The 18,517-nt window shown below is 39.4% G+C and overlaps 1 long non-coding RNA gene across 1 annotated transcript; it reads left to right on the top strand.

Annotated features, from left to right (window-relative positions):
- Positions 1 to 5,509: 5,509 nt before the first annotated feature.
- On the top strand, positions 5,510 to 18,182 carry LOC140076731 (uncharacterized). Its single transcript, XR_011849646.1, has 3 exons — positions 5,510 to 5,602; positions 16,651 to 16,723; positions 17,915 to 18,182. It is a non-coding gene; the product is annotated as an uncharacterized lncRNA (long non-coding RNA).
- Positions 18,183 to 18,517: the final 335 nt, after the last annotated feature.

The raw sequence follows: 18,517 nt of genomic DNA, 5'->3' as shown, positions 1-18,517 counted from the left end.
ATGATCACAAACTTACAAATGATTGTGCATCTAAACTCCTTGTTCATCAGTATTTTTTTTTTTTGTAAAATCTATTAAAAAAATTAAAGATCGAAAAAACAAAATCTTGTATTGTCTTATACTCACACATTGAAAAGAAAACACATTCACAAATGGTAATATCAGGATTTAAGTATTACTGTCAGTAGAGACATGTCCGGATACCCTGGAATCATAGCAGTGTCACTGATCTGTCATTATAGGAAGGTTAAATGCTATTATTGTGGTCAGACTATTGATTTCGGTTTCACATGTAGCATCTATCTTCCCAACCAATGCACATAAACATTGCTCCCACGTATAACTTCTAGCTGTTCTGCCACTGAGAGCTGCTTAGAGCTACTTTGTCTGGATTACCGCTATATCCTTCCCTCTAAAAACATTTCATCGCCCCGTCACTGACTTCATATTCCTGCTATCTCCTGTGGTGGGATCCTGGGGCAGCTCATGGAGAGGGGGACTTCAGCTGCCCAGATCCCGATGCCAAATTCCTCAGTAGAGCATGATTTTCAGAAATTTCTTCCAGAAACATAAACATTACACACGGCGGCTCCCAGACTGATGAAAGCAAAACAGATCGTTTTCTATTAGTATAAATCCTTGTTTTTGCTGGCTCTAAGATCCTGCTGGGCTTCGGAAAGAGACATTTGAAATGGGTTCCAAACTACTGGTAACGTGAACCTGATCCATTAAAGAACCCAAAAACCTGGGAATAAGGGAGCAAACCCCTGAATTCTATACAAATGGCACGTTTGGTTCTTACCATAAACAGTTCACCTATTTTAGGCTACATTCACACGAACGTATGGGGGACGTATATACGGCCGACGTATATACGGCCGATATACGTCCCCCATACACTCCTATGGGCGCACGGCACCCTACGGGAGCGGTACGGTGCAGCACACGTGCGGCACCGTACCGTTCCGTACCCGGGAAAAAGATAGGACATGTCCTATCTTTTCCCGTAATACGGGGCCGTGCGCTATAGGTTGCTATGGAGAGGGGCGGGGGTGAGCTGCGCTCACCTCCTCCTCCTCTCCCCGTACACTGCCGTTGCCCGCTACGGTACGGTACGGGCGGGCAACGGCAGTGTGAATGTAGCCTTAAGGCGAGAATCAAAATCCAATTTGTACTCATAATCCGAAAACAATATGGTCATTTCGGTTGTAACTTGGTAACGAGGTCTTAAAGGGAAAGAGTCTTGAGAGTTTTGCACATGCACTTGTTGTGACTCCAGGCCTTCTAATTATAATCATTTAAGTTTTGATGCACCGGGATCAATAATGAAGACAAGGAAGGGCATTCACTTCATTGTATTCCCATAAACCTAACAAAAATATGATGCAACCCATAATCACTACTAATACTGTAACAAGGTAGTTATAGGTAAGATTTTTCCGTTTCCTATCTTGGGTATGGCATAGCTCACCTTTCAATACTGGAAGACCAGAGTTCGGCATGTGTACATGAGGAATAACACTCTTCCTGGCAATTTTATGACATTTTGTGACTACCCTGGACCTTAGGGGGTATGAAAAGTATAACCCACACAAGTCTGGAATCACTTCCTACATATGTCACTAGAATCAGCTTCTTGGGGAATGAAGGATGCGTCCCTTCTGCCTAATTTCAGTCTGTGGTTTCAGGACCTATGGAGGATCTTCAAAGGTCCTGAAATGGATTTTGTGTACATGTGTATTTAGAGCATTAACAGATGTATAAGTATTTTTATCGGTGAAGGTCCTTATCATTATAAAATTTGGTGCCTGGTTTGGGTGCCCCCCTAGAAGGCTTGGGCCCAGGCCTATATAATTATCCATTACTTCTGACAGATCTCATTTCTACAGTCTGTGGTGGTATTTATCATGATTGAGTGCATTGTGAATTCTATGCCAGATCTCCCTACCTCCCCTCCCCCACTACTGGGGCTCAGGGTATTATAGGTGGATACAAAAGCTGCAATTCTTGGTCCTATACATGTATGCCAAAAAACTAATGAAAAAGCCCTTTATATTTTTATCTGTCCATTTGCTGCTGGGTGGAGACCTAGCTGCTATGACTAACTTATCCCTCTGAAGAGAACTTCTATGTAATCCAGCCCTCAGTGAATTTCTGTAGCTCTTATTTCTATCAAATAAGATTCTGATTAAATTTGGCAGTACTAGGAATATTAAGGAAGAGGGGAAGAAGATAAATCCAAAGTATACATAGCAAGAAGCATTTTTCTCTGATAAAATATATTACACAATTTATTTTAGTAACCTGTACTATTGATTGATGCAAAGTTTGGTTAAAAGTTAGTAATAGAAAGTTGCCCAAAATACATATGTAACAATGAAAGAACAGACATGGAATGTTTTTGTCGTGTTTATTGGGTTACATAGTTGTTGTCAGATTGCTCAAGTCGAAATCACGTTATGTACAGAAAGTTTCAGACTAACCTACTTACCAAGTGTAAGCAAAGCTTTGCATGGTTGATGCTAAATGTTGGGTCTGTTTTTTCTCTGTTTTTCTTGTTTTAATGAAAACAAAATCTGCCAGAGAATACAAATTTACAATAATCCCTGGAAGAATATTTGCTTATGAGGTGTCTCCCAGAATCAGGTTTTACATTACACCATTTTCACTAAAGACATTCTGCATGAATCCCGCTAGGTCTACGGGAAGTGTAACTTTCCCACCCACACCAGCTCCTCTATTTACAGCCTCTCAACCGCACTTGTTTCCTGCACATCTCTTTTTGTCTCATTTTTCCCGTTCTGTCCTTTTCCAACGTTTTTTAACTTGTTTTCTTTTCTAAACAGAAGTTGGATTAGTTGTTGCTTTTCTTCTAAGTTTTCCTCCCACAACCCCTAATTTGCTAAGTACACGTCGAAGAAAATCAAAGAACTTAAAGGGGTATTCCAGGAATCAGCATAATTCATATACAAATGGGTCATTAAAATATAAACTAATATGTAATTAGTTGTAATTTAAAATTCTGCTCCCCTTGGCAGAAAAATGTTGTGGACATGTATTGAAGAATTAAAAAGCTAGTGGTCCTTTAATTTGGTCTGTTGTTTTTCTCCGCGTGGAGCAGATACAGGACAGAAGATGGCCGCTGGTCACATGTCCACATCACATGTCCTGCACCTGCCTGGGCAGGTCATGTGATCACCACTACGTTTGGCTGTAGTCGGTTGGTTGCAGTGCAGCCAGTACGGCCAGTTTTATTATGAGACTTCATCTTAGTGATGTAATGTGCAGTGATGGCAGTTACACACATCATTACTACGGTAACAGAGCAGGACAGTATATTAGATCATCACTGGGAGCAGAGGTTAAGAGGAAGGAGGAGTTACTGAGAACTAAAAGATGATCGGACTTGCAGTAGTGTCCATGTTGGTGATAACTCTGCCTACTTTAGAATGATACTTTAGAAAGCCCATAGCATTTTGTGAATTATAAAATCAAACAATTTAAGGTCCATTTTGTGTCTAATGATATAAAGTTTTGTTGTATTAATTTATTTATAGCATTATGGTTTTTTGCATCAGATGTTCATATTCCTGGAATACCACTTTAAATGAACACTTACTTACTCAATGAACCAGGCACTGTGACAGTACAAATCTTTTTATAACTGTTATTCGTGACCTCCTTCTTGCTGAAACTAACTTTTAAAATTATGCTAATGAGAGTGAAGGGATTCGGGGTTGTTACCAGATCTACTCCATGCTGGTGATTCACAGACTGTTACACTGTGCTGACGCACTTCCCTCCTCCAACACTGAATTGAAACGTCCTCTGCTGCAGTGAGATGATAACAGAGAGAGAGAGGAGTGAAGTGTTGAGGGAAGAACAGGGGACTGGACGGTGAGACAGTCTAATAGCCTGTGAATCTGCAGCACAGAGGGGCTCTGGTAACACCCCCAGGAGCCATTCAGATTCATTAGTTAATTTTAGAAAGAAGAAGGCCACAAATAATAATAATAATCTTTATTTATAAAGCGCCATCAAATCCGTAACACTATACAAATCATAGGGGACAAACAGGAACAATAGGAGTGAGGGCCCTGATCACAAGAGCTTACATATTAGAAGAATACCACAGTCATAGTGCCTGTATCTATGAGTAAGACCCTGATTTATCATGATGGATTTTGATGGTAGTATTACTTTAACTCATTCACTATAAAGACCAATCTAAAAACCTAAGAGTGTTAAAATACAAAGTTACCTGCACCTTAAACTACATAACTTATTGGTACATTTTACCCTTGTATGAGGCATTAAAGTATACTCACATGTGCACATTCTTCCCCTGACAGTTGTGGAATTTGTTCAAAAAACATTGAACAGACCAAAAAGTTACCTTGCTGTTCGCAAAGATATTGTCTGTTTAAGAAAACTGTATAAAAATAGTGTTCTAGTATTATATTCAGGAAAGTTTTACACTAAATGAAAAGCGTTCTTACTATACACTTCTAGGCCTTGGAAAAGGCCCAGTATCTTGGTCATTTTCAGAATTATTTTTTATAATAATAATAATTTATATAGCGCACACAGATTACGCAGTGCTGCACAAAGCTTGCATGTCCCTGTCCCCAATGTGGGAGGTAACCGGAGGACCAGGAGGAAACCTACCAAACACGTAGAGAACATACAAACTCTTTGCAGATGTTGATCCTGTGACTAAAGCTGGCCAGGTACAAGGAAATATTTACAAAATTTTATTTCCAGGAATAGATTTGGAAAATAGGCTACATTCAGACGATGTATGTCCGTCGTACCGTAACACCGTAACATCGGCGCTGTGGAGAGGAGCAGGGGATGAGCACAGCTCATCCAGTATATTCTATACATTATTTTTTTAAAGAAACAGAAGAAGTGTAGCTCCATGAAGTTGGGAGCTACTAGTTTTTATTCCTATGTTCATTGTTATAGAAATCAATATAAATAGCATTCTAGGACAAGATGGCAGTAAATTACATTATAAAATGGAATTTCTTCAAAAGAAATGGTGACTTTTTCTTGTACATCCTAAGGCACAACCTTGAACAATTTCTAGAAGTATACTTTAAAATACCCATTCCTTTGATTTGTTTGAGGAGTTGGGTGCTCTGAGCAAAGCAGAAATTGTGAGGACTGCACATGTTCTTTCCAGCTGAGCGGGATAATTATAGAATAGGTACTACAGAGATGTGAGCCCCTCTCCCATAAATCATCGGCCATCTTCTGCCAGTGAACGCTGCTGCCTGTCCTTGATACACTAGTTTGAGGCTACAAAATTGCAATCAATGTACTTTTAACTCTTCTTTTAAAGAATGGAGTCTAAACTGAGAATTGGTTACAAATAAGAATCTGTCCAAATCTGAATCTCTAAGAACTTGTATAATCTATAGGAAGAACCTGCTAAATTTACAAATATAAGGCCAAAACCATCATTTTATGGTCTCATTGATCTCCGTTGACCTAACAGATTTGTGCTTTGCCCTTGAAATACTGCTGTGCTGCCAGGACACTAATGAGTCTGGAAGAGACACCTTGTTGAGTTTGACCTAGAAGCGAAGGAGTTAAGGTTTGTGGATATTTTTAGTGATACGGAGCGTAGATGTGCCGCTGGGAGAAGCTACGAGAGCGGCGCAGAGCAGAACAATGTCATCCTAGAAATAGAAACTGTGTGCTGATCTCGGCAGATTATCTTCCCTGAGGAATCCAAACTGAGCAGATACGGGTCTCTCTTAGCAATCTGTGCAGTGAAGAAATCCACAGGCCTCCGACTTGATGTGCGGGAGAAGGAGCCATAACAAAGGTGTAATTAACAGAAGCATAATTTGCCTAATTATAATGAGTACTCGAGCCATTTAAGGTTGCAAATTAGGCCATTACTGGGTCTGAAAATGCAATGAAAATGTAGTTATTTACTACTTATATTAGGAATATGTCCCATTCAGTAGAAATTGCATGTGTTTTGTCCAGTGTTGATTCAGTCCTATACACTGACTAATGGATAGCAAGTTGCAACACATTTAACTTACAATGATGTGATTTCTGACTTAATGTTGCTTACATTGGAAACTTTTTATTAGATCTCATTCCCAGAGTGTTCTCTGTTAACTCAAAAATCTAAGTGACCCAGACTTTCGACAGAACTGAATTAATGTGGACCCCTATTTTAGCCCCATAAAATGGCTATAAAATTGGGCTAGTATGGGCTAAAGAGCTGAAAATGGTGGGAATAACATGGTCTTTGCCCTGCCCGCAATGGGCTGAGGTAAGTACTTAAAATAAAAATATTACATAAAAAATAAAATCTTTATAAAATTAATTTTAAAAAATATATGTCACAATTTTTAACGGTGCTCTAGGTGTTCAGTCCCACTTATTCTCTCTGCCCTAAAAGAAGCAATAGGAAATCCAATGGGGTTGCCTTTTACTGTGGTTAAAGATGCTCTGGGCATTCAGACCCAGTTATTTACATAGAGGATTTAAGTGGCAATGGGAAAACCAGACAAGCTTCCCTTCACCGCATTTAAAATTCAGGTAATTTAAAGTACGAGCTCTAAAAATACAGATTGGCAAAATTTCAAGTTTAAGTTTTGAAAAAAACAGTCAAAATTTCAAGCTCATTTTCCAGCAATACGGAATGTCAAAATTTCAAGTTGCAGTTCTGGGAATAGTGAAAGTCAAAATTACAAGTTCTTTGAATACAATTGTCAAGTTGAAGTTCTGGGAATACCCTCCCAAAGAAAGCCAAGCTCTGGCCACATGTTCTCATCCAGAAATTGAACGGGGAGGACACAACCTCTACTACAAGTAGACATGCGGACAGATAACCCTCACTTGTGAGTCACAATCTGCCCAATGTATGGGATATGTGCCTAATACATTGGTGATGGAGGTTGAGCAGAAGGCAACATGGCATTCCACATTGCACCAAAGTGCGCTTCTACTCCCTCATTTTAGTCTCACGTTCTAGCCAGTATTTACCACTGTTGAGTATGAAAGCAACTTGTGTGTCAGAGGTGCTCAAAGGCAAGAATCATTGGTTCTTCGTCTTCCTCTTCTTCCCCTTTCTGTCTTGTTCGGGACACAATGGGAATGTACCATGCACGGTGTTTCCGCTGGACTATCTGAGAGGTCTACTGTGAACCTTTCTTTATGTGAATGTGTGGTTTTGTTTGGGTGTTTTCTACATGTTTTGGGCCATTTAAGTGGTCATTTTTTTTCTGCATGTCCTGATTTTTGTGCATTTGTTGATGACACTGTGGGGCCCATTTACTAAGGGTCCGAACGCCGCACTTTCGTCGGGTTTCCCGAACATTTCCGTTTTGCGCCGAATTGCCCCAGGATTTTGGCGCACTCGAACGTATTGTGGCGCATTGGCACTGACTTGCACGCAACAGAAATCGGGGGGCGTGGCCATCGGACAACCTGAGGGATTCGGACAAACCGCGGAATTTAAAAAAGGGTTTGAATTGCAAGATCAAGCACTCACATGCAACAGGAAGAAGAAGGTGAAGCAGCGACACAAGAAGGAACTCGGACGCACAATGTTAGTGAATCGCGTCGGACCCGAATCCACGGCGGACAACGCACCGCGGGATCGCGACGGGACCGGGTAAGTAAATCTGCCCCTGTGAGTGTTGTTCACAGCATCTGCAGAAGGCCATTTTGACCTTTTAAAGGGGATTTTTCCACAAATGCGTTTTTTCATAATTTTCACTGTATTTAGAATTTTTTTCCTAGTACATGGCATGGAAAATTAAATACTGTCACTATGAATTGCAATCTGTTACACAGAAAACAAGCCCATACATGGCTCTTTACTTGGAAAAAATAAAAAAGTTATAGATTTTTGAAGGTGCGGAGTGAAAAATGAAAACACAAAAAACGAAAAAGGGCCTAGTTGTTAAGGGGTTAATATAAAGAGCACATAATGATGTGGCATATAACTTGTAATGTTCTCTTTATGAGGGAAGAATTTGTGTTATTTGCTTGGAAAACAGCATCACTGATTAAATATTTGAGCTTTTTGTTTTTCCCCTTTATTTATCTGATAGGTAAGTGAATGCATTTTGTGTTATATCTTGTAGATAAGATTCCGGACAAATTTCTGTGTTTGGCTCGCTTCTTATTGATCCTTAATCAGCAAAGTTATATTTGAACAAAACCACGATTTGTCAATAAGAAATGTCACTTCATTGCCTTCACAAATAATTAAAGTATGTAAATGAGCGTCCTTTTACTCTGACATATACAATGCCATTTAAATTGTCTTACTTTATCTAAATGGAGGTCCTTCTCTTAAATACTTTTTGATTGCGTTTAGGTTATATTCCCAGAGCAGATGTGTTGATGAAATCTCTGAAAATTGGTTGCATATACTAATTGGGGAATGTGCAAAAGTCACTCAAATAAATGGGATAGTCCTAGAAATTTCTGCATTACATAAACATAACATCTCTTAAAGGGAGTGTACCAGCTAATTGACCATACAAAGCTGCAGACAGTGTTAGGTAGCAGGTCTGGAGGGCTGTTTAATCATACATTTTATGGATTTATATTCATGAATCGTAGCTGGTCTGCCAGAGCAATGCATACATCTCACAGAACATGCAGCATTCTCTAGGTCATCTACAGCCCCAAGACCAAGATTCAAGACCAAGATTCAAGACCAAGATTCAAGACCAAGATTCAAGACCAAGATTCAAGACCAAGATTCAAGACCAAGATTAAAGTTAAGGCCTTGTTCAAGTTAAGCATCTCACATTACTGCAGTTCAGTAGTCAATAAGTGTAAACATTTCCCTTTATCTATACAACAAAGATATACCATACATATAAGGCCCCTTTCACCAAAGTCTTTGCGGTCCATTTTCTTGTACCTGTATTTGTGGTTAACTTAGGCCTCTATTTTGTGTAATGGATTAATTTTCATTGACTTTTTTGCTAGTGCTGTACAGATCATGGGGTACAAAAAATGAGACATTACAAAGTAACAACAGATTATCAGATGAAGCAATTGGAGTGAGGGTTCTGCTCGCAGGAGCTTTCAGTCTATGATGTAATTACTGGATTAAAACAATTTTCATTTAATGTAAATAGGGGGCCTAAGGAAGATCTGCTGGAATACCAATTATCATACTTCAGTAATAATAATATTAATTTATATTCTGCCAACAAATTCTGTAGCATTTTACAAATCATATGGGACATATACAAATATAATATTACATTACAGAGTACATACAGTCATGTGGAACAATTGGAGTGAGGGCCCTGCAATAGGAGCTTACAGTCTATGAGTACTGTATCAGTGTCCATCATACTTGTCAGATATCTAATTGATTGAACATTCCAGTTACTTTTAAATAAAAATAACAAGTTTCTAATTCCATTACAACTCCCATGGCACAAAGAGGTTTAACTTATTGCCCCCAAATGTGTAACAACCCCCAACTTAAGAATCCACTAGTACAACTCTGACCATGTCATATGGCCCTATAGCCCTGTTCACCCCCTTTTAGTGGTTAACATTGCTAATTAGTAGAATTTCTCAGTCTTTCTTGTGAAAATCAGACTTTTAAGGGACCAAGACTCCCAGCAGATGTGCAAGTACTTGTTTTATGGCTGGAGATGTGAAGTTGTTGGTGTAACCTTACAGCCCACACCTCCCAATACAAACAGTTTTCATTTTTTATAGTCTCATTCAGCACCAATCTATTGCCAGGAATGAGAATCGGCCAGTCTCATACTCCCATGACAATGTCTCTTGGAAATATGAATATATAATGTTCCAGTAAATTATGTGGCCCGCCTGACATTGTGGAACATATGTTTTATTCTGCATAATCCTCCTGCCTTCCTGTTTAACTTCCTTTCTCCCATAGTGTAAACCAGAATTAGAGCCCAAGATGAGAGATAGCTCAGATGGCCAGCTTCAAAACACACGCCATAAAGAATATCAAGATAAATTGGCTCTTTTAGGAGTCTAATGAATTCCCTTTGTGTGGAACTTGATGTGTTAAAAGTACAAAGTGCATGCGAAGAAATCTGCAAATGACATATAAATACTAGAAAGCTAATACATAAAACTAGTACTATCTCCTGAGATATCACTAATATACTGTCTAGTCAAATGTCTCATGTAAGTGAAGAATGAAAAACTGTGGGAGAGAATTATTTTGCTAAATACCCCAGGATTCTATTTTAAAGGGGTATTCCCACAAAGACAAAATTCTTAAATATACTCAGGATAACAAAATATTCACATTTCACAGTTATTAACAAAATACAGCATTTCACAGTTAAGTCCAACATGTCTCTATCAGTCTGGTGTATACAATTTTGGTTGCCCGGGATCTGACCGTAAATCAGAAGTCTAGGGTCAGACAGGACATATTATTCTCCTGTCTCAGCCCCTCCCCTTGCATTCCAAGAAGAACTCACAGAGACTTCCTGTCGGTAAGCAACAGTGTGAGGAGACTTACAAGCTACAAATAGATAAGGAGGAGAGCACAGCAGACCTGACAGTTTATGTTATGGGTGAGATAGCAAAGCTGAGAATGTCATTGTGTGTTATATGCATCTCATGGATCTCTTATCTCTGATCTGTCTCACCTCTCTTTCTTTGCATCAGATGCTAGTGAATGTTCAGAAGCTAAATGAAAGAGTATATAAGGATGGACCCTGATAATCTAAGCACATTGTAAGCACACAGCATCTCACAGAACTAGCGGAGTCATGAAGTGTCTGCTTAGAGAGTCTCTGCCCACACTTTGGAATTTTACACTGACCATCACTGAGTTATAGAAGCTAAAACATCAATAAACCTGAGTAAAATTGTAAAGTATAGGGATAAAAATTATCTTTATTGTGTAAACAGCACTAGGGGATTGAAAGTTGAGAATGTTTTTAATGGGCAAACCCTATCAACTATCAGATTTACTACCCAAACCCTAACCATAGAATGGCTAGAAACTTCTAAAAACACCTAATAAAAAGATGGAAATGAACTAGGGGGAACTACATTCTTTGACACAAGAGCACCTCTTGGTTCTGCCCTCTAATAAAATATACATGCCCCCACTCTCTTCATTTCAGCCTTGTCCCACCGGCTGTTTGGCAGACAGCTGATGATGCAATCGTCGGGCTAGACCAGGCTATAATAAAGAGAGTGGTGGCGTGCATATCTGGCACCCATTCTCCTTAGGCCAAGGTTCTTTCTTGAAAGGGGCACCAGGGGCCACTACTACAGTGCTTACTGAAGAAGTGGGGAGTTGTATTTGTAGGAAATATATTGTGATGCCAGTGGGGATAATCGCTGACTTGAGTCCTTGGAGAAAGGTGTTGTGGGTCGGCATGATGTTTAACCCTTCCCGACTAGGGCTGACTCCCAGGGAATGGAATAGATGAGGAGGTTGCTTGCCTTGTGGTGATGGCGGCTCCCAAAGAAACGTCTTCACACTTGTACTGGAGTCTGAAAAATAGTAAAAAGAAAAAAGTAAAAAAAAATTATATTAAACCTAAAAATTCAAATCACCTCCAATTCCCTAGAAGTCATAAAAAAATAAATTAACAGTAAAAATCACAAATACATTAGGTATTGCTGCCTCCAAAAATGCCCGAACTATCAAAATATAATAACTTTTCTTCACTGCGTTTAACCCCAAAAATGGCACCTTTTTGCAAGTTTGAAAAATATAAAAAAAATTAAAGAAAAAGTGATCAAAAGGTCGTACAATCTTAAGAGTGGTAGCATTGAAAATGTAATCGAAAGTCGTACAAAATGACACCACCTACAGCTCCGTAAACCAAAGTAAGAAAAAGTTATTAGCACCAGGAGATTGTACAGGTTTTTTTTTTATATTTTTGTAAATATATGAAAAACATTGTAAAACCTGCACAAATTTGGTATCCCCATGATCGCACCTAACCAAAAAATAAAGACATGTCATTTGAGGTGCACAGCGAAAGCTGAAAAATCCAAGCCCACAAGAAAAAGGCATTTAACATTTGCTAACACAGTGTTAACATTATGTTTACAGTGCCATTTGTAAACGCAAATGTTAACAGTAAAGTAATTAGGCAAATCTGCTTTCCTCAGCTCTTGTAATGCATTTTAAATGCAATGAAAATGCAACAAAAAAAACGCAACATGTGAACGCGGCCTCAATAAAGCAGTGTTTTTTTGTGAATTTTTCACTCTCCATCTTCAAGAGGTTTATCTTTTATTTTTGAAGGTGGTCACTAGGTCCTGGCAGGTTGATTGCTCCTGGACAAATGAGATCTATCTTTCTATTGTTTTATCAATAACAACGTTCCCACAAGAGTGGGGACTATTAAGTACATCATTACATAATCTTGTTCATATGGTACCATATTCGTATGAATCAATATAATAATGAATACAATACAATACAATGAATTTAAATATAATACTATATCATTATTCTTCATTCACATATTTCTACAAGCTCATATGTTATCCAGCTGCTGCTTTGTAAAGTTATAGGACAGCCACCAATAGGTCTTTCCTCCAACTTATTCCCACACATTCCAAGCAACATGTTCACATTTTACTCTAATCCATTGCTAAATTATGATGGTAGAATTGTCAATGTGAAGGATTGTAACCATACAAGCAAGAGACACATTTGTCTATTTGTACATTTCCTGTATGTTACAACGGCCATTTTTCCTTGTCACATGTCATAGGCAGTGGATAGTATCGCAAAATTTCTGAAGTGTCCCAATGGCCTGCAAAACGGGAGGCAGAATTAATTATCACAGTACAGGCCGGGCACAACCTTAAGCATTATCACAATGTCTCAAAGCGTTCTTATCTCCCTATATAAACAGGGCCCAAGTGAGTTAGTCCTCTCCTGTGCCAAAGTCAGAGTCACATTCATAACAATTTGATATCTAGAAGAGTGTGGGAGTTGTCTGGAAAAGTTGCCAGAGATTGCAGCTTTACTTATACTGAATCTTTGACACAATGAGATAAAGTATTATTAAGGAATTTCCAAAATAAAGAAAGTCCTAATTTATCTGTAACCCTCAATCCATATCTCCTAGTAATGTCAGCAACACTACTCACTGGAATAAATAGATAGACTATGACAATAAACGTTTTTTCCGTTTTATAGTATGCGCTACTCAGTTCTGTCTCAGTTGCCTAGATTTATTATATATTTTAGATGCTTTTCAGGAATGATTAAAAGGAAATGGGTGTGGCTTATCAGAAAGGGTGTGGCTTAAAATGTTCAAGATTGAAGAAAAACTTTAGAACAATAATTAGTTCTACCTAAGCTTGCCAAGAGAGTAACAATGATATAGAGGTAGGAATTAATAGCACTGTGTCTATTTTTGCAGATGACACCAAGCTATGTAGTGTAATACAGTCTATGGAGGATGTTCATAGGCTGCAGGGTGACTTGGGCAAACTGAGTGTTTGGTCATCCACTTGGCAAATGAGGTTTAATGTGGATAAATGTAAGGTTATATACCTGGGGACTAATAACCCAAAGGCAAAATATGTCCTTGGGGGAGTAAATCTGGGAGAGTCCCTTGTTGAGAAGGACCTGGGGGTTCTAGTAGATCATGAATTCAATAACAGCATGCAATGTCAATCAGCTGCCTCTAAAGCCAGTAGGATCTTGTCATGTATCAAAAGTGGTATGGACTCTCGTGATAGGGATGTAATATTACCACTGTACAAGGCATTGGTTCGGCCTCACCTGGAAAATGCTGTCTAGTTCTGGGCACCGGTCCATTAAAAGGATGCCCTGGAGCTGGAGAGGGTTCAACGTAGAGCCACAAAAATGATAAGGGGTATGGAGGGTCTTAGTTATGAGGAAATATTAAAACTACTAGATTTATTTTGTCTGGAAAAGAGACGACTACGAGGGGACATGATTAATTTATATAAATATATGAATGGTCCATACAAAAAATATGGTGGTAAGTTGTTTCGAATTAAATCAAATCAAAAGACAAGGGGGCACTGTCTCCGTCTGGAGAAACCAAGGTTTAATCACCAGACGCAACAGGGCTTTTTTACTATGAGAACTGTCAATCTCTAGAAGAGCCTGCCTCAGGTGCTGATCACAGCAGGGACAGCAGAAAACGTCAAGAAGGGTCTAGATGCATTTTATACCATAATAACATTGATGGTTATGTTGTATAGAATTGTTTCCCCTAAATCCCTTCCTCGTGTAATCCCTTCCTTTGTTGAACTTGATGTACATGTCTCTTTTTTCAACTGTATAAACTATGATACTATGCTATTATAAACATTCAACAAATCAATCTAAACAAACGTATCATATGGCATGAGCCCTTGTGATACATTTTCCCAATCTATCCCTTAATCATCACAATCTAAGTCAATATTCATACATCTGAATCATTATAGTGAAGACACTACAAATGCTGTATGCTGTAGTCCGGAAGAGTTCCTGTGCCACTGTTATCTGATTGGCTGCTTTCCTTTAGTCCCTTATCTTGGTAACAAATAGCAGTGCCCGCTTATGTTACATTCAGGCTATTAACTCCACTCAACTGTGCTAGTAAGGGCGAGCATTGCCCAGTTCATACTAGACCTACTTGCCTCAGCACCAAGACCTGTTTTTCCAATATAAATTCCAAAGCCAGCCGGAGCTTTTTGTGATGACGGCTTTTTTATCAGCTAGCACCAGAGGGCCTTTCCAATGACAAACTGCAATGTAATGTGCTGGCAGTAAAATATGTTAAAACTATTATTATCAACTATATATTTTGCCTGTCTACAACTATTAAGATCACATTAACCCTTCGTACTACCGCAAGCACGTCCAAAGAATTTCAGAGCAATGAATGACCCGTTAAGTGCCCAAATCTTGAGCTAAAAAGGTTAACAGTTACTTGAGGTCCGTCTCTCTCCACGCTTGATAAGAAAGGCATGAGGTTGAATGCCTGATTAAGCTATGCCGTTATTTCCCATTTCATGGCTGTGCGTGCTTATTCATTAGCCCTCGCTAGAACAAGCACAGCCTTTCAGGAAAACTAAGATAAGGGACCGAAATTCAAGAGGTGGTGGGGCTGCAGATATGAGCAATGATACCCTGGAGTGAAACAGTCCCCTTCCAAGGTGTCTTGTTCCCTGTCTGAAGGCAAACAGGAAAAAAAAAAAAGAAATGAGCTGTGTAGTGGTTCCAGATCAGGAATTCTGCATCAAATTCATAAAACAAACTAAGGACTATATTTTCCAACTACATGAAGACGCAAAGGTTGTACGTCATCTGAGGAACATGACTTTCATGTTCTTACCTGAATCAGCTGTACTAGTGTGACTTACAAAAGAGACATGATTTAAAGGAAACCTACCATTTGATTTGATGCATTATGAAGCAAACATACCTTGAGAATGCTGTAGCTACACAGATGCAGGATCACATCTTGGTTAATCCCTGAGCTGAGTGGTTTCTCTGATAAAAAAAAAATCATAAAATTATGATAATGAAGCTGTCTCTCTTTTGTGGCTGGTTCAGCGCTTCTCTTAGCACATTAGTTTTTCACTGCTTACAGGATGATGTAATACCTGGGTTGTACCTGAAGGCAGAATAATCAATTGCTGCACCATCCCCCAGATGCTGTGTATGAGTGATCCAGCTAAGGTTGATTAGTCATGTCTTGACTTCCAGCTTTCCCAAGGTCCTGAATGGTATAATTGTTGTTTCAGCAACCATAATATGATCCTTCATCAGTGTAGCTACAGCATTCTTGTCGTACTGTCAGGACTCGGGGTCAGTGAACCCCCTGGACCACCGCAGTAGATGGTACTAGCCGACACCTCGGACCAGAATCTATGTAGCACCTGGTCTTCACCAGAGCCCGCCGCAAAGCAGGATGGTCTGGGGGGGCTGTTTATACTTTTTTATTAATTTAGTTAAAGCACAGTAAATTACAAATTACCAGAGGTCTGTTTGTAACTAGGCGTTGTCTGTAAGTCGGGTGTTCTTAAATAGGGGACCACCTGTATATATTTCTTATTGTGAGCTACATATATTTGGAAGAGGCAAGCTTGAAAAGGTGTACAACACCAAAAATTCGCCACTTCAATAAAGATTACCATTTGTTGATTTTGAACCTTGGAGTGCTGCCCGCTTCTTCCAAATACCTATCTACACAAGGACCAAGCCAGGACCTTTGGGGGCGCTGCACCTCTCCTTCTGAGGAGACTTAGGAACTGTGCGGACTTGAACTTTACATATATATATAATAAGCTGGTAACATAGTTATTTTTAGCTGTCCTTTTTGGTGCATTTTTGTGGGTAACATTTGTTAAGCTTCCACCCACTATGCTGCTATATCTTCAGTGGATAATAGTTATAGTTATACATCCAGTTATTAAGTGCTGTTACTGTACTTTATGGAGATCGTTTGTAAAGATTTGTCATGGAGTGTTTTCTGGGAGCAGTATAAGAAATACACAATTGTACACGTAAAAAGTTGTTTAAATGGGGAAGTGATTTCCTTTTAGAGACACTTTACATCTAACAGCTCTAGAGTTGATTCTGCTGAGCTTGTCAGTGGAAGGAGCTACAGGTTTGATACATAATTGACAGTTTTCCTTTCTTCCCAGACTTTGATGCCGTGATTTTCACTTAGAGAGCTTTCAACCAGATGGGAATTCTCAGTGTGGTTCATATGCACAGGTAATGCTTGAAGGTTAAACATTTGCTGTGCTGGCAAACCAGCGAATATACTCGTAAAACCCAACATCAGAGCTTCCGCTCACTTCTCCTGCCGCTGTCACCTCCATGGAAGGGGGACGGAAAATAATTGGGGAAGAAAAACAAAAGGTTTTCTTCCCTGGCACATATGAAGCGGAGACATGTGTAATTAATTAAACCATACAGGAGAAGAAAAACCTCAATTTTCTCCCAGGCTTTGAATTATGGCTGGGGGTGAAAGAGAGCCAGAGCTAGGGGTGTAATTAATCACACAGAGGTGAGAGGGCTTTGCATTTCTCCTGCATACGTACTTCCTGTATGCCACAGAAATCCTGCAATGAGCAATTAGTCCTGTCACTTTTTGAAGGGGAAATTAAATTTCTATTGAGTTGTGGGGGGGGGGGGATTTGGCAGTGTGACTAAAAGCGAGAGATAGCTGAATTTACTGCAATGAGCATTTGAAAACCTGACCAATAATGTGATGCAATGTTGTGCACAGTCACCTTGGGGAGGCGTGATACATGAGAAGATCAGGCACAGAGCTACTATGACACCTTGTCACTGAGTCATTCTGCATGTGGGGGCGGATAGTCTCTGTTACCTAGAGAATAGTAATTAAAGTAGGGTTCGATTAAGGTTGAAGAGAGAAAGGTCAGATTTGTCAGATACTTTTACATATCCATATTTTGTCCATTTTGTGAATTCACGCATTACGATTTTTACTTTAGGTCATATTTGGTCTAAAACGCAAATTAATATAAGAAAATAAGTACTCATTATATTAAGGGCCATAGATGTACGAAGAAGCATACCATACAAAGATCATAAAACTTTTTAAGCTGTATAGAGACGTACAAGGACACCCATAAAGTACATGGAGAGGTACTGTAACTCTATATACCTAGAAGTTATACAAAAGTGTTTCTAACTGGACTTTGACTATGCAACATATTCTAAAATATTTGTATTATACAGTCCCATTATTTGGCACCGTGCTACTACACATCTACAGGTCCATATAATGGACTCTAATCAATGTATATAAAGCTGCGTGGAAAGTTTATCATGAACCAGTTGAGTGTGAGTCTCGATTAGATCAATGTTGCCAATGTAATTGTGCCTACCTGATATAGCCAGCACCCTCTCTCATCCTAATCCTTTCTTTATTTGTAGGGGGCACTGACTCCAAGATTCTAAAAACATTGCCCATCGCTATCAGCGAGACTCCTGCACCGATGACCTGTACAAAGCAGCTTCTCCTCCATAAAGATGGCTGTGAAAAGAGTCTTTGTTCCTGTTATTACCTGTTTTGTCTGTGTGGATTCTAGCGTGTATGTTACCCTGTGCCTGTATTAACTGTTCAGTCCTTTGCCTTTTGCCATATTATTTTCTTGTGGTCTGAGTTTCACACATCAGTGTTTCTTGTCCCGTTCAGGTCAGCCTTCACCCACTTTGGCCGTACTCCATGAGACAAGTGCCAAGTGGTTTCCTACAGCATAGTTAGTATTTACATATAGGTAAAATGGTCTTCTTGGATAATGTGTTTAGGAGTAGCTAAAAGTAAAATTGTTTGGTGAAACAGTAGATGCGCGTTGGCTATTTTTCCAGTAAAAGGGGTTGTCCTTCCCAAGTTTTCCCTGGCTAGGGAGTTACAGTGTGATTGGTGGGGGTCTGACTGCTGGGACCCGCACGAGTACTGATGGAGTGAATGGAGTGACAGGATTTGTTCTGGACCCCATTCTCATAATCACTGAGGGTCACAGTGTTTGGTCCCCA

Source organism: Engystomops pustulosus, chromosome 9 (genome assembly GCF_040894005.1).
Source record: "Engystomops pustulosus chromosome 9, aEngPut4.maternal, whole genome shotgun sequence".
Taxonomy (NCBI): Eukaryota; Metazoa; Chordata; class Amphibia; order Anura; family Leptodactylidae; genus Engystomops; species Engystomops pustulosus.
Note: the sequence above shows the minus strand (reverse complement) of the source record. Positions and strands in the feature narration are given on the sequence as shown.